The sequence below is a fragment of the Aplysia californica genome, unplaced genomic scaffold (genome assembly GCF_000002075.1).
Source record: "Aplysia californica isolate F4 #8 unplaced genomic scaffold, AplCal3.0 scaffold00086, whole genome shotgun sequence".
Classification (NCBI taxonomy): domain Eukaryota; kingdom Metazoa; phylum Mollusca; class Gastropoda; order Aplysiida; family Aplysiidae; genus Aplysia; species Aplysia californica.
The window spans coordinates 691621-709038 of record NW_004797356.1 but is presented as its reverse complement, the minus strand read 5'-3'; the positions used below and the strand labels follow the sequence as shown (position 1 = coordinate 709038).

At 41.2% G+C, this 17418-nt stretch overlaps 1 long non-coding RNA gene across 1 annotated transcript; it reads left to right on the top strand.

Moving 5' to 3' along the window:
- The first annotated feature begins 4073 nt into the window (after positions 1 to 4073).
- On the top strand, positions 4074 to 11136 carry LOC118477412. The gene is made up of 2 exons (XR_004858359.1): positions 4074 to 4173; positions 10921 to 11136. It is a non-coding gene; the product is annotated as an uncharacterized LOC118477412 (long non-coding RNA).
- Positions 11137 to 17418: the final 6282 nt, after the last annotated feature.

The window sequence follows — 17418 nt, the reverse complement described above, 5'->3', positions numbered from 1 at the left end:
CTCTCTCTCTCTCTCTCTCTCTCTCTCTCTCTCTCTCTCTCTCTCTCTCTCCCTCCCTCCCTTACTAGGCCCTTCTATCTATGCTATGTAGTTGTAATGTCGTGCCTGAAACAAACCGAATACAAAACGTGTGGTATCTGGTTGACTTTTATCACGGTTTTTATGTCTGGGGTATAAATTGCCGAAAGCGAAACTGAAGTAGGATCCACTGTTGTACTTGCACGTTTAGGAACTATTAGTTTCGTGAAGAGCACGAAACCATTTTTGCACTTGGACTGTGCCAGTTAGATGTTGGACATAATCATCTGTCAGTGAGTAGGCCACGAAACTGCCATGGTTTTGGTTGGTCTGGGGTGGAATGAACAAAACCACCCCCGTGAGAATCACCAGATAGTTTGGTTCAGTGGACCATTATTGTGCAAGTGCTGGAACGCCATGTCTTACCCTTATTTTTGTCATGGTGTCATTCAAGTAGACATCTCCAAGCCATGAATAGCAAATCACTTTCTTACAGGGTCAATGCCATTTAACAATACTTGGAAAACCAAACCAAATAAATTCTGGAATGGTCACCAGTAAATAGCCCCGATATGAATCCTACAAGTATGTGAAGTCCCATGAAACAGCAGCGGAAGGAAAGCGACATTGCTCTCAATTCAGCGGACCCTTTTGTTTGAGATGAAATGACAAATAATTATGACCAAAAGTTAATAGAGTCGATGCCCAAAGCGTTCGTGCTCAGCACAAAATCAATGTCTCCTAAGCAAAATAGCAATGCGCACATTTAATGTTAAATCAGTTTTGCGTGGCAGTTGTGATTGCTCTGCTTTCTGTTTTATTTGCAACTATTAATAAGATATCGTATAAAATATTGTTATTCGCAAGTGACAACATTCTCTAATAATTAATTAAGCAATATATGCCCATTCTATCAATATTGATGCTCCTCAATATACGCGCAAAGAAAATTTTACGTTTCTTTGATTTCGCACATTTTTGTCAAGCCTGATTTGCTAAGGTCAATTCTGAGTGACCATATCTCGGTCATGAAATATTAATGTGTCAGATGATGCAGAATTTATTAAGCTTTAAATTAGTATGCTGCATGAGTGGGTAATGCAAAGCTTTAACACCGATAACTGTGATTACATTTTCAAGTTTCTTTTTGGAGCCAGTGTACATTAAGAGTGTAACAAAATAAACATTAAAAAAATAATGATCTTTGCCAAGGAAACCATAACGCGAAAATCCTGGAACTTTGGTGGATTTCAAAGTGTATAACTCAGTACCCATCTACAGGCTTCCCTTGTTTCTTCTAAAAGAAATAATAATAATATTATACAATTCATTGGACGCATTATATTTTAGCTACATGTTCATGGTATTTTTCTTTCTGTAGCTTTACTTACCCTACCCGTAACATCTTTAGGTTTTTTTTCTTTTAGCCGTTTCTGTTTTCAAAACACGTTTTTTCTTCGTGGATTTTATATCAAACAAATTCCTCTTGAATGAATTATGTCTGTTCCAAATTACAGCATTCTTTTTGGGCAAGATAATCAGAAAAAAAGTTGTAAAGCTTTTTTTTAAAATCTGTAACTGTAAGTGTAAGTCTAATAAGTTATGTAGGGACTTCTGTGACCTTTGTGACCTAATTAAGTCTAATAAATGATGTAGGGACATCTGTATTCTGTAATATTTGTGACCAAATTAGGTCTAATAAATTATATAAGAACTTTTGTGACCTTTGTGACCAAATTAGGTCTAATACATTATGTAGGGACTTCTGGAACCTTTGTGACTGGACCTATAGATCTAGTGCGGTCAAAAATTCGTGGTGCAACTTATCCTCAAATATCTCTTTAACGTGTGAATCAATGTCATCTATACTTTGCATAGCAGTTTGTATCAATTTGTCTTAACTAAATGATGTTTTTCCAGAACAATTGGGACTAGATTAGAAAACTTTTCTTCATAAATTTACATAAAATATTTGAAATCTCTGTCACACGTAAAATGGTATTGTTCACAGCACTTCCCGCTTCTCACACACATTTTGATTACGCATATGGCCTACCTCACAGCTCATCAAAGACAATTTTACTTGCAAAACTTGTTACAAGAAGTTGTTTTTATAGTGAACACATTTTTGCACTAATAGCTCTCAAAACATGCGATCAATAAGCGTAATGTCCCGATTAGAAAAACCTGACGGACTTGCTATTAAAAGCAAGATTGCCCCAGCTGTAAACATTTCAAAATCTGCTGATACCACTCACTTGGATTTTTTATTAGTATTTATTAAGGAATTTTCTAGAATACAGCTTGCAGGTGTTTACAAAAATGTTGATCTGTTAGACAAATTGATACAAGTTACCGTGCAAATATTGAAGAACCTATGTTCGATAGTTGATAAGATATTTGAAAATAAGTCGCACCACGAATTTTTTACCACACTATAAGTTTGTGATGCGATGTAAATATATATAACGTAAAAGAAGTTGTACTAAATCCTTCCTTCCTCTCTTCAATGTTTTGTGAAGCTATGCTATGACTAAGTTGTTGGTTTCCCCATAGATCTATGTCAAACGTTCCCCCAAACTGCACCCACTCAGTGTCCCAATTGACAGAATTGTGTTGTACGGACTGTTGACTGATGCAGTCTGTTCCCGCGACAATGTCTCTCGCTACGCAGTTTGTTTGTTTGTTTGTTTGTTTATTTGTTTGTTTCTTTGTTTGTTTGTTTGTTTGTTTGTTTGTTTGTTTCTTTGTTTGTTGTCAGCTAACGACAACACCACAGACATCGGTTACCCCCTGGTATTCCAAATTGTAGAACTGCTGCAAGCCTCAATCAGCTGACTCCCCCCCCCCTGACCCCCAAACCTCTTTGTCTCACTCCACATACATCTTGTTGTCAGGGCGAAGTGTAAACGTTATCAACTTTAATAATCCCCTCTTCCCTTCCTCGAGTTGGGAACATCGCATAACGGCGAAGTCAGAATCACCCATGGGCGTAGGCCTTAATGTAAACAGAAGTTCATGAAATGTCCAATGTGCACATACATACCCAGTTCATCCCTGTCTGCTGACTCTCATAAGAAGTCGCAAGCACTCTTAAGCAGTTGCAAGCACTCATAAGCAGTCACAAGCGCTCATAAGCAGTCACAAGCACTCATTATGTAAGCTAACAATTAAGACTGATAGAGTACCTCAAAAAGGTGAGGGGCACTAACTCCTAATAATCTCATGGCTGCTGCGAGTGCCTGCTTGTTTCCACGACGTTTTCCCGCCATATGAGCAGGTCATGGCGTGATTGTGGCCTCGGCTCCTGCCCACGAAAGGCTAGAGATAATGACAGATAGATTGACACCAACTTGATAATAACAACTGTAGTAATTTCATAACCGTTTCTTGGCCCCCTGTGTAAACAGACTTGTTTAAATTTGCTGTTAATATATATATAAATTTATATATACATAGGCTTCACTCCACCCTACAGAACAGAGTAACCTTTTGCCCTTTTGTAAGCTCCTTTATAGCGCCGTTTAAAGTTTAAAAAAAAAGTAGATTATACTATTTTATTGATCCCTGAGGGCAAATTCAGCTTACAATGGCAAACATACCTACATGCATAATTAGAAATGCATACATACATATGGTCGCTTTTAAGCACAAAGGGGCTATCCCGAAAAATGCTGTTTCGAGAAAATCGAAGGTAAAGTTTTTGCCCCTTGTTCAGTTTTCGTGTCTTGCTCAAGGACACACCCAGTGACACCAATCTAAACCCCGTATCACCTACAATTGCTTGGCATTACTTTGAGTTTGAGCCTGAACTAAGTGCTCACTTAGCTATTTTTAGTTTTAGTTGAGGTTTTACGGCACTCGCAACGGCATACGTTCATAATACATATGAGCGCGCCACTTAGCTTTAATACACGGCTGATAATCATAATAAACCATGATGGTAATCCTAGTTCACGACATTTTTAATGGCCACTATGCCGGTGATAATAAAATTGTGGGTGGCTAATTGAGAGCGATTATCTCTGATGTTTGAGCCACAATTATTAGGGAAAGGCCTTACAATAATTTTGACAGGTATAAAAGAGACGAAGGCCCAGAGTGTGGTCCAACGTGTGCTGGACCAGTGCTCAACTAACAGCTCGACACTTTGTGGTAAGTATTTGAGGACCATCGCGTTGAAATCAGACACTTGCCAAATTTTAGGGGAAGGAGAAATCAGTATTTTTCCACCTGCTTGGTGATTCATATAGATTTTGTTCTCACAGAAACTTCCTCCAGTCACTAAAAAACAGACTGAAGGGTGAAGTTTACTTTTTTAACCAAAGAAGAAAAACAGAAATAAGTGTTTTACGGCACTTGCAGCATAATAAGGTCATATAAGTGCCGAAGATTAGAGGTGTTACAATTGAGTAACATACACAAAAAAGAAGGATAGAGATAAAGAGGAGAGTTGTTTTTTTTAAAGGAAAGGAGATGCAAACCACACCAGAGCACCCACCAACCATCCGAATAAAATGTTACTTTGAAGAAGGAGAACTAGCATTTAGGTTTGCCATCAGTAAAACAAACCATTTTCTCGCTTATTTCACTTGTAACAATAGGTAATCCCCACCTTCTTCAATGGCACATGCTTCGACTTGTACTTGTGTGCAAGATATATCAATATTTTTTCACCGCGTTCAAGAAAAAAAACTACTAATAATGTTATAGCAATAGCTCTATGTATTCCCGACAATTGACGAGCTCCTGATCCCACCACTCCACGACACTTTGATTATCTCATTGGCCTTTATTTTGTAGAATGAATAATGATTCTTGTTCGTTCATTTTGTAGATTGCATAATGCTTCTGGTTCGTTCATTTTGAAACTTTGTGAATTTGAACCTGCGCAGAGTTGATTTGGGAGAAACAAAAAAAATGTTAACCTATATGAAACATAAGGATTTAAAAATGTTTTAAAATTATTATTATTATTTTAAAAAAAATAATTTTTTTTTTTTTGGGGGGGGGGAGTGGGAGGGGAGGGTTTTTTTTTAATGGGGGCGAGTACAATGGCGGATGAAATAAACGAAGTAAATAAACAGAGGTGAGCAAATAGACACGATAACTTAAGCTAAAAAAACTGACAGGGCGCTGCACAGAAGCGAGCAGCAAGTGTGTGTGGATTGTCTATGTTTGTGGTTTGTGAGAGCGTGTTTTATTCCTGTACTTATGTACAGTAGAACCTACTCTAATTATTCCTGTACTTATATGTACAGTAGAACCCACTCTAATTATTCCTGTACTTATGTACAGTAGAACCTACTCTAATTATCCCTGTACTTATGTACAGAAGAACCTACTCTAATTATTCCTGTACTTATGTACAGTAGAACCTACTCTAATTATTCCTGTACTTATGAACAGAAGAACCTACTCTTATTATTCCTGTACTTATGTACAGAAGAACCTACTCTAATTATTCCTGTACTTGTGTACAGTAGAACCTACTCTAATTATTCCTGTACTTATGTACAGTAGAACCTACTCTAATTATTCCTGTACTTATATGTACAGTAGAACCCACTCTAATCATTCCTGTACTTATGTACAGTAGAACCTACTCTAATTATTCCTGTACTTATGTACAGAAGAACCTACTCTAATTATTCCTGTACTTGTGTACAGTAGAACCTACCCTAGCGGCCACCTGTACAAGACAATCACCGTTACCGGTACCAATGACTCACTCCGACCATGAAGTGTTTTTTAAATATATTTACTATAACTATGCGTGTTCTGACCAAAACGTCTAACTGTCTAAGAATGACAATTATTTTATTTTCTAGTTGACAATGGGTGGCTGTTTTAGACCATTTCGATTCTATTTATATATAGATTTATGTTTTAATGTATTTAAGTAGGACATCGCTAAATAAATCGTCCAAAGACATGAAAGAGAACAATGACGTGGGATTTATTCTGTTATAGAATCTAGATGTGTCACAACACGGTGGAATCAGGCGCTCGTCAATTTTGGGGAATATGAAGTTATTGGCAACATCTGAAAGTTTGTCCAATTGTCTTGCTTTGGAATAAAAGAGTGCCTATCTATCATAAGAAAAAAAGGAGATATTTTCGATTAAAAGAAGTGGGCATTTCCTGGTGTCACATGTAACATTAGTGAGAAAATGGCCGTCAAATCCGGTGACTTCCAAAGCTTGGGTGTCTTTGAAAACTGTAAATTGGTATTTCTTGTGCCTTTGATAAATGTCTCTCTGTAACATTCACACAGAAATGTTTAGAAATGGACAGAAAAAGTGTTGATCCTATTACAACAACAACAAAAGAAAATTCGAAAAAAAAACCGGGCAAAAATATGACGGTTTCTTTGATTTCATTATTATAACGAGCGTCTGATTTCACCACAATGCCTCAGAAATACTTTGCACACATCATAGAACACTTATATTTCCTATTTCCGCTGGCAACGTAATCGACGATCTAACATTCCCCCCCCCCCTTTTTTTTTTTTTTGGTTGTCTTTTTCAAGTCGTTTTTGTTGCGAAAGAGCAGAGACCTCCACATAAGGGGGTAACTTTTGTACTGAAATTTTCTAGATCTATCTCTCGTAATTGTGTTGCTTGAGGCGTATACTTCTTCTTGTCAGCAAAACTAAGCTTTCTTTATTTCGCGTGCTCAGCTCAAGTACTTTGAACAACTGTTTTGCTAAAGCAAATGCAGGTTCACTGACTGTCTTACTTCCAACGACGGTTTAATTATTCTCTCTCTCTCTCCCTCTCTCTCTCTCTCTCTCTCTCTCTCTCTCTCTCTCTCTCTCTCTCTCTCTCTCTCTCTCTCTCTCTCTCTCTCTCTCGCAATATTAGTAGTTAAAAACAGATCCTACCGCCAGCAGTCTCTACACTCAGGAGAAGGATAAACTATACATATTATATTTGTGACAGTTCGTCACGTTGGTAGCCTAAAACTTCCCAACCACTTAACTTTCGAATTTGATAAAATTAACGGTGGTTCAGAATCATTGAAAAGGTGCACAGTTTTATTGAGGAGTCTGAAGTCACTGTAGTTACATTTTCAGTTTTTCGTTAGTTTCGTTTAGATCTAATAAAACTTCCCAACCACTTAACTTTCGAATTTGATAAAATTAACGGTGGTTCAGAATCATTTCGCAAGGCGCAGTTTGTTTTGAGAGTATAGATCTAGACCTTCTAATTTTTTGCATCTCTCTAGATTTATTGCTCCATCCCTGTAGAGTGTAAATATAGTAGGCCAATGACTTTTAGTTGATGTTAATGCACCGATCATTCCTTTCATGGAAAGGGGGCCCAGCTAGTGATAATATTATGTTCTCCACCGATTTATTGTTATTTTTTGTGATGGTACATGTGGCCATTTTTGTGCCAGAAAATATCTATGGCAGTGAGTACAGAGAACGGATTGCTGCCTCGTCCATGGTCCGTGGACTTCCAAGTAAGACACTCAAATTTGACGTTTTCTGTTTCCTCATGTGTTGTTTTTTCAGGTAGAATGTAATAGTACCGCCTACAAGAATCTTTTGCTTCGAGGTGGCAAAAGTGTTTGGCATAGCAATCTAATTGTATCTTTGTTTCCAAAAAAGTTGCTATCTTTTGCCCCAAGACCTGACACAATGTGCTCCAAGATGATCTCCCTTCATCTCCTGGCCGCCATAGTTGTCCTCAGCACGCAGACGTCGATCCCTAGGCCTATGCCTACGTATCAAGTGGAAGCCCCACAATGTGTACATGAAGGAGTGGTGGCTATCTGTGTTCATAAATGAGTGGTGGCTATCTGTGTATATAAATGAGTGGTGGCTATCTGAGTACATAAATGAGTGGTGGCTATTTGTGTACATAAAGGAGTGATGGCTATCTGTGTACATAAAGGAGTGGTGGCCATCTGTGTACATAAAGGAGTGGTGACTATCTGTGTACATAAAGGAGCGGTGGCTATCTGTGTACATAAAGGAGTGGTGGCTATCTGTGTACATAAAGGAGTGGTGGCTATATGCGCGCTATTTTTTTTGGGTAAATGTTTTACGGAGCTCGCAACTGCATTAGGTCATATGAGCGCGCGGGACACATTCAACTTTTTCAGTTGGTTGGAAATTTTGAGTTTTGCCCGGATGGCGGCCGAAGCGTACTGTTATCGATTTTAGACCACCAAGGGATCTTTAACGTGCGCTACTTGCACACGAGTCCTCCGAGATTTTTTGCCCTTGTCCGAAAAGGCTAGGTTTAGATCTTTTTTTTACCAGAAGATCAGGGGTGTGGCTGAAAGACAAGCAGTAAGAAGGAGCCAAGGAATTAAGGCTGCAGAAAGAGCCCAGAGGAGGGGGCAAAGGAGGTGAAGGGGTGGGGGCAGAAAGAGGAGACGAAAGCAGACGACAGAGCATTGCTAGAGAGCAGGACAAGAGGTGAAAGGAGACATTTTTAGAGAAGAAAAATGATTCGGTCGCTACCCGGATTCGAACCCGGAATCTTTGAATAAGAGGTGAACTCCTTAACCTCTAGGTCACGAGAGCCACCATCAGTGCGTTAGGGTACGGTCATAATTAAAGTGAATGAAGACTGAAATTAACACAAGTCAATTTTTTAAAAAGTGGAGAACATGAAAATTCAGAGTCTGAATGTTTGTAACTCATAGTGAGCATCGCTTTGTTTTTTTTACCTTACATAGCACAGGGATGAGCTGGGGTATCTCTGTGATCATTAGCGCAATGGCGGTGGGTGGATCAAAATTTTGGTGGGGCTTAGGTTGCTTCCATTTCTTTACCACCAAACAGAAAGCAATTAGATCTAAACAGTGATGATTTTTCAATACTCACGGTGAGCTACGGCATTTTGAGAAACATTCAAACGTGAAGAGTCACCCTTTTCTCCCTTCTCTTTGTTCAAAGTTAATTAATTCTTCAGGACGGTGGGGTTGACGAAGCAGTTTCACCTCCAATTAAAAGTGTTTAGAAATGATTTATAACAGTAAAATCTCAGCAGCACAAACACAAACATGCACACACAGCACTTCAAACATATCCCGTCTATGAGCTGGATTAGGCCCCCGTGTAGTAAAAGAAAGTAGAGCGCACCTAACGAAGATCCAATGGGAGCGTAGATAACCATCAGTGGAGAAAAGTGTGTCGTAAACTTTCACCTCATTGTCAGGGCTAAGAAAGCGTGAGCCCACAGTACAGTTTTATTTTTTTTCAATTCTTCTACCTTTTTACAGGAAGAGTTTCACTGAGGAAGGGCGTGGGAACGTGCTTGTCCTTTGCTGAGCCCTAAAGACATTTGATTGGCTGTTAGGTAACTATAGTTGTAAATGGTGATAACAGTGATTGGATAAAGGAGCAAGCCGCCAACTTGATCACTCTGTGTTCATTGCGTGCGATCATAACGGTTTCAACTGTTTATTTCACTATTTAAGAAACATTTATTTACGTTGGTATAGAGCTGGGAATGGGGGTGAGTGGGGGGAGCCCTTCACTTCCCACCGCCACTGCATTAGCAGAAGAGATATTCGATTATTAAAGAACATAAAAAAGAGGCCAAAACTCATATCAATTTTAGAAAGCGACTTATCTGGCATTTCCGTATGTCTTCAAATCGGAGTGAATATAAGGGGACCAACAGACGGAAAAATCTACGATGGGTTTGAGGATGTTGAAAGACGACTTTTGGTAGTTTTCTGTTTATTTATTTATTTATTAGTTTATTTATTTATTTATTTGTTTATGGGGAGGGGGGAGGGAGGTTTTGGGGGTGGGGGTGGGGGCGGGGTGGGTTCGGGTTTTTGTCCTACTAGGACAATATAAATAATTTTGAAGACAGAGGGGGTAAAAAGGAAAGAAAGAATGAAAGAAACCACTGACGGTGCAGAAAGACAATTGCCAAATTTGCACACAAGTGGATAGAGCATGTTCAGGAATACAATTCCACTGTACACAGATTCCGCCTCTTAAATAGATAACCTAATAGTGTTGACAGGGGGAGTTAAACCTATTATACCATTTCACCATTTTTCACCTTAGCTAGGTTTCACCTCTGGCTGGATACAGTACTTCTATTCATTATCCTACCCCCACCCCCTCCCCTAAGCTTACCGTACCAAAGTTGACAGCATCTGTGGTGAAGCGGTTACGTGCTTCCCATTCACACGCAGGAAACCCAGTTCGATTCCCGAGTGGAAAGAATTTTACCGAGTATCTTGGTCTTTCTGCTGGGGCATTGTGTACCCTCTCACGCAGGGCTGGCTCTCACAGGGAATGTGGACAGAAAACACTGGCATTTTTACATGTGTGGAAGGACCCTTATTCCTGTAACCTTTAAAGCAATTGACAAAAAGTCACATCGCATAGCATCAGTAGTCGTGACATCAGTAGTAGTAGTAGTGGTAGTAGTAGTAGTAGTAGTAGTAGTAGTAGTAGTAGTAGTAGTAGTAGTAGTAGTAGTAGTAGTAGTAGTAGTAGTAGTCGTTAGTTATGGTTTTATATTTTAATATTTTGATATTCACCAACGTGTAGTAAGTTCTTGGCATCAATCTAATCTACAGTAGTTTAAAAGATGATATTTCTGAACACTAAACGATATTATTTTTCTCCCCCCCCCCCTTTCACCCTTTTATCCATGCCCCTACCCCCCCCCCCCTTTCCCCCTGCACCTACATTTTCTTTCTCCCTGTGTGTTTGTATGTGTGTATGTGTGTGCGTGCGTGCGTGTGTTTTTGTATGCATGTGTGTGTTTGTGTGTGTGTGTGTGTGTGTGTGTGTGTATGTGTGTGTGTGTATGTGTGTGTGTCTGTGCGTGTTTGTGGCACAGACATACAAGCTTTTCGAGACGATACCGACAGATCTCTCTTGCGAAAACTGTTACTGTTCCCCTCAAGGTCAGAAGGAGTGCATGAGACAGCAAGACTGCGGCCCTGCTCATCTATGGGCGTAACAGGAGTAATCCACCCCCCACCACCACCCCCGTCTGAGGCATGGAGATGAGGTCCTCTCACCTGTACGTGTATCCTTCTACCTTGAGTGAAATGACAGTCTGTATCCGTCCTACCTCTGTTCTACTGCAAAATATGATAATAAAAAGCGTTCGAACCACACAGAGGCGTTTTTCAAGTGTGTTTATTTATTTATTTATTTATTTCGCCTTCATTGACGACTTAAGCCGTGCAGAAACATGTTTGTATTTCTCAACTGACGTGCACAATATACGTGACATACTATTGACCTAAATCCAGTCAAGTAGATTTATGCGACGTCCTTCGACACGGTTATGTCGCTTTTCTAGCATTACGTAGTAGGCTAACCCTGATTCAATTCCCAATCTGGACGTTCCTGGACTTGGGTCGTTTTGTGAACTTATTATGGCCCACAACCCATTTGGGTGGGTCCTATCGGAGACGGACGTTGAATTTGGAGGTTTTGCCTGTTAAATAACGCAATAGTGTTGATCGGGGCGACCCATGCACTTACTTACTAAAGCATCAAAGACACGAAAACAATGTGAAAGTATTGAGTATATATGATACGTTCTTGAGTCGTGTTTGTGTCCATTTATTCACATCTGAACAATGACCCTTTCACACGGAAAGTTACCTTTGTTTTGTCTGCTTTTGACGTTTGTCATTTGCAAGGCTAGCGACTTAGTCTCTCCATAAATAGTCTTACATAAATATCTCCAGGAAGCATCCAACACTTCTCCTGGTCCTGTCGGAGTACGTTATGGCCACATGAAGCCCACGGGGGAAGGACAGACAATGGCACTAGCCGAGAGGCTAAACGAAAGCCTGTGGACTGGGGAGATACCTGAAGACTGGCTGGACAGTCACCTGTCCCCAGTTCCTAAGCCAGACAAGGACCCAAGCAAGATTGCCTCATATCGCAGAGTGACCATGCAAAATACCGTCGGGAAGCTGCTGGAGAAAATCGTGGAACGCAAATTGGCAATAGAGCTGGAGGAAAAGAACGTCCTACCGTCGGAACTGGGCAGCTATAGACGAGGAAAGATCACATGGATGAATGCTGCCACTCTTGCATCCGACGTATATGATGGCTTCGAACGGGGAGAAGAAACTCTGGTAGCAGCACTTGACCTGGAAGAAGCCTACAACAGAGCTCAGTACGACCCCCTCATGAGGACTCTAGTCAACCTGAGGGTAGATCCACATTTAGTACAATGGATTGGGGCAGCGTTGCTCAAACGAAAAGTAGCACTACGCCTTGGTTGCTGGGCTTCGCAACCTACCGAGATCGCACCAGGCTTACCACAGGGATCTGCACTCTCGCCATTTCTGTTAAACATCTATACAATAGGGATAACATCCAACCAGCTGGAAGGGCTCGGACGTGTACTCAGTTTTGCTGATGATGTGCTGGTGTACAGGCAAGGCAAGAACCGCCAGGTTACAGCAGAGAGAGTACAGGAAGAACTTGGCAAACTTGAACAGTGGTGTGAAGCGGACAACGGGAAACTGCACCCAGATAAAGTCTGTTCACTGTGGTGTACACCAAATAACCATGCAGTGCACGATGACATGCCAAGTATCTCGATTGGAGGCAAAGTGCTGAAGAGGGAACCCACCCTGAAGTACTTGGGCATCACGTTTGAAAGTGCGAGAAAAAGCCTAACAGCCCTTACGATGATGGCCTGAGCTAAGATGAGCCAGAAAATCCTTGTCATCCTCTACCAGACTCAGGTACTCTCTGTCGTAGAGTACGGGCTTGGACTCTTGACCCCATTGAAGGCGCAATTTCAACGACTCGAGGTGTTACAAAATGAAGGAATGAGGGCAATCTTGTGGTGAAAACGAGACACCCCAACTGAAGCAATGAGATACTTCCTAGACTTCCCATGTGCAGACGAGAGGCACAAACTGGCAGAAGTCCAAGCCTTTCTGCGAGTGAGCGCAGACGAGACGAACCATCTACATAAGAAAGTGGCAGATAACATCAAGGCTAAAGAGGGGCACAGAAAGGATGACTCAAGCCACGAACACCGTCAACGAGTGCTGCCCGATACAAGACACCAGGACAGGCAGGGATTGGGTTGTGGTCGAAGATGCGCTCTGAGAGTACACAACAGTGAATGCAATATTGGGTAGAGAATGTCGCAACTGGCCACTTGGAGCTACAAACGCTGAAATTGAAACCCTGATAGAAGAGCAAAGCGAACATGTACATGCAGTGTTCTTCACGGTTAATAATAAAATGAATAATGCAGAACATTTCTATAGCGCCCATCCTCGTGTAAACACAGCTCTAGGCGCTTTACATAAATGCATGTACGAACAATATTCTCGCACGCGACACACACACGCACACACACACACTCATACAAACACACACAGACACACACACACACACACACACACACACACACACACACACACACACACACATCTACTTGCTTTTCACACGCGCACGCTTACACATCTTTGCGAAATGAGCACATACACATATATAATAAAATAATATACCCAATGCAATTCGTAAAATACGTAAATGAATATTATAATATACTCATTTACATAACATTGTGCTGAACATAAATATACTGACATAAAAATGTTGCCATTAAATGTGTCTCTAAAGAATAAAAAAAAAAATTAGACTCAGATGTTGTATGTCTCAAGGGTTAGGATGGATCAGTCAACAGAGGAGTCAAATCGGGCTGGTCCTTCAGTGTCAGAGTTGATGGGGTAGTAGTGAAAGAGCAAAGTGGAGCAATTACTGCACTGGCAACATCAAGTATGTGTATGGAGATAAAAGCCATAAGTGAGGTTCTACACTTGATCAAGAACACAAGCCATCAGCGAGCAGTAATCATTACTGACTCTATGAGCACACTACAGAAGGTACAGAAAGGAATGCTGTAGGCGGACTGGAAGGCTACGATCAGGGAAGGCAGCCTGGAAAGAGTGGCCTGGATCTTTTGCCCGGGCTACGCGGGGGTAACCGGCAACGAGACTGCAGACAAGCTGGCTGGAGAAGCATAAGTGGGAGGGAATTTGACACTGGACCCACCAACCGTCCTAACCGCTGTAAGGGACAATTTGAGGAAGAATAGGGCGGATAGCGAATCCCACACTCTAGTTGATTGAAGGAGAAGGGGATCCAAAGAGGAGAGGGAAAACACAGCCATCTGTGCGGACCTGTCCGACAGATCTCCAACCAGATTATGATGGAAACTAAAAGCAGACAGACTCTGGGATGGATCCTGAAGGGGGGGGGGGGGGTAGAGCAGAGATGGACATATTCCGACTGCAGTGACCCCCAACACAGTGGACATGTAAGACAAGTAAATATTAAAACTCTTTTTATTTCTTTTATTAGTAGAGGTTTTACGGCACTCACAACTGCATAAGGTCATATGAGCGCCAAGGGGTGGATGTCAACAGAGAAGTCTTTACAGGGAATCAGGCTTACTCTGCTCACCGTTCTAGCTTCAATAGAACAAAGTCTGTTTCGACTTTCAAGGCACCCCGGAAATAGCGGGTCACAAGAGTGTGACAAACATACAAAAGAAGTAGAGGAAAAATGACATTAAGAATTAGGAAAGAAAAAGCAGCAGTTCCCTGTTGTAGATCAGGCATGTTATGAGCATGACATTGATGAATCAGCCCATTTACAATTCTACTGTGCATGAACGAGAAATGCCTCTCCCCCCCTCCCTTTTGGGAATGGCCTAAAGACACTCCAGTCACCGCCGCGGGGGGTATTAAAACTCTGATTAAAACTCTGAATAGTCTTCGTCTCCCTTGTCATACAAAAACCTGCCTTTTTCTTGCAGTCTCTATCAAAGCTTCCATCTCCATGTAATGTCGTTGCTAAAAAAAGGAAAGAAAAGACGGTTACACACTTGCCGAATTTTAGTGCTGCACTAAAATGAAATGAAAAAGGGGGGCTCTCGTGGCCTAGAGGTTGAGGTGTTAGCCTCTCATTCAAAGGTCCCAGGTTCGAATCCGAGTAGTGACGAAAAAAAATTAATTCTCTAAAATTGTCTCCTTTCACCTCCTTTCCTGCTCTCTAGCAATGTTCTGTCGTCTTCTGTCGTCTCCTCTTTCTGCCCCCACCCCCTCACCTTCTTCACCCCCTTCTCTGGGCTCCTGACTCTTTCTGCAGCCTTTCTACTGCTACTCCTTGGCTCCTCTTGCTGCAGTCTTTCCGCCACAACCCTGATCTTCTGGTAGGAAAGACCTACACCTAGCCTTCTCGGAAAAGGGCGAAAAATCTTGGAGGGCCCGTGTGCAAATTGAGCACGTTAAAGATCCCTCGGTGGTCTAAACTCGATAAGAGTAGGCTTCGGCCGCCACCCGGGCAAAATTCAAAATATCTTACCAACTGAAAAAGTTTAATGTGTCCTGCGCGCTCATATGACCGTATACAGTTGCGAATGCCGTAAAACACTTTCCTCTCAAAAATATAATGAAACTCCAGCGAAACGACGGGTCTGCCACGGGCGCAGCACGGGTTCGCGCTGGGTTTGAAAACCACGCCACTCTAGCCGGCGTAGAGTAATTCATATTGCGTAAAATTTAGACTCGTTGTTACGCTGGGAAAGAAAAAAAAACGACGACGGGTTCACTCTGTTTGTAACCTTAAGTTTCAGAAAACGGAAAAAAATAACTAAAGAATAGCATGGATACCCGTCCACAGACCACGAACATTTTGCTGGTTTCAGTGCGTAATTGTAAACCCACAGGTTCCGGAAAAAATCAGTCGTGGTAAGCCAACAAGATGGCGCTAAATGCGAAGCAAAAATATGTTTGTGGTGGTGGTACATTAGAAAACTATCGCAAAAGCACTGCAGATTTGGGATTCAACCCATTTTTAAACAACAGGAATCATTAGTCGAGAGTCACTTGATAGAGGAAGTACTTGCAGACAATGAGAAATGCTTAGAATATCTCAGGATGCATAGGAGCACTTTCGATTCTCTGCTTGAGATGTGCCATGCAAGTCTACAAAGAGAGGACACAAACTGGAGAAAAGTACGTGTGTGCTGTGTGCCAGTTCTGAGAAAACGGAATCGCTAGTGTAGTGTGTACCGATTGCTTGTTCAAGGAGAAGAGGAATGTCCCCTTACCGACGGACAACGGGGAAAAAATAGCGCATGGGATACGGATTGTTTTGCGTCACTTTCCGTTAGTGTCCGCTGCATGGTGTGTATGCGCAGAAACGGCCGCAATACAATGTTTAAGTGGGGAAGGGGGGGGGGTCTACACCCCCAAAGCCACGATTCGGCTCAGAATTATGGAATTTGATTTGTAGGCATTTTTAGCTTCCTCGGCCCCTCCTACAACTATTTCATCGCATAAGAACCCACTAAAACCGTATTTTTTCCCATACCAGGCATGTTTATCACTATCATTTCCTCATAAGTCAATATTTTATTTTTCTTTACCGGCCGTTTTCTCAAAACGTAATCATCATCCAATCTTCATGAACTTTTCACAGAATGAAGAGAAAATGTAATACTGAAAAATTTGTCTGTTGAATTTTAGATATTTGGAATAGATTTTGTTTGTGGTGTCTTGAGTGTGAATTTTCACGGATTTTTTGCAAACTTGAATGGTACCTCTGAAAAAAATTCTTTAAAATGTTTTTAATTCGTTTAGGAAAAAAACAGCAGGCAAATTTTTAGATCTAAAGTCTGTTAACACGCATGCAAAAAAACAATCAATTTCCATGAGCAGTAAGTGCGTTATTCATTACATAAGACATGTCAACAAAATCCAAAATGGCCGCAATATCCATGGAAACGAAACTTTTCTCAAATTTGTTTGTGGTTGTTAAGACTCCTTACTATGCTTGTTATATGTGTGAAATTTGGTCAAATTCGGTCCAGTAATAAGCGAGATAGCCTTCAGGTGTAGCGCCCCCTCCCCCCCTTAATGGGAGGAATCTGTTGCGCTATTTTATCATCAAGGGGGCCACGGATAAAGACGAAAAAAACACGTTCCGTTCCGTTGCTTTCCGTGGTTTGCGGGTGGGTACCCTAATGCACAAACAATGTCTTCAAGCGTTGTCAAATAACTAGACTGCTCGTCCTCATTGGGCTAAAGACGTATTAATCTATGCAGAACCATAGCCAACCACGTACAAATGTAGTATACCTGGGTTAATCTTTGCAGTATTGTCATGTCTTTTTTTCAGCTGTGTTCAGTTAATGGCTCGGGGGTGGAAAATGTTTCTTTCCCTATCTTCATGTATAACATAACGAGATTGAAGAGATCGTGTTACGTTTGACTGACCTTTGTATCTGCACCCCCCCCAAAAAAAAAAACAACAACAAAAAAACAAAACAACAACAACAAAGGAACAAAACAAACAAAAACAAAACAAAGCAACTCTATGGCGTAGTTTGTGCTGTGGCTTGTTGT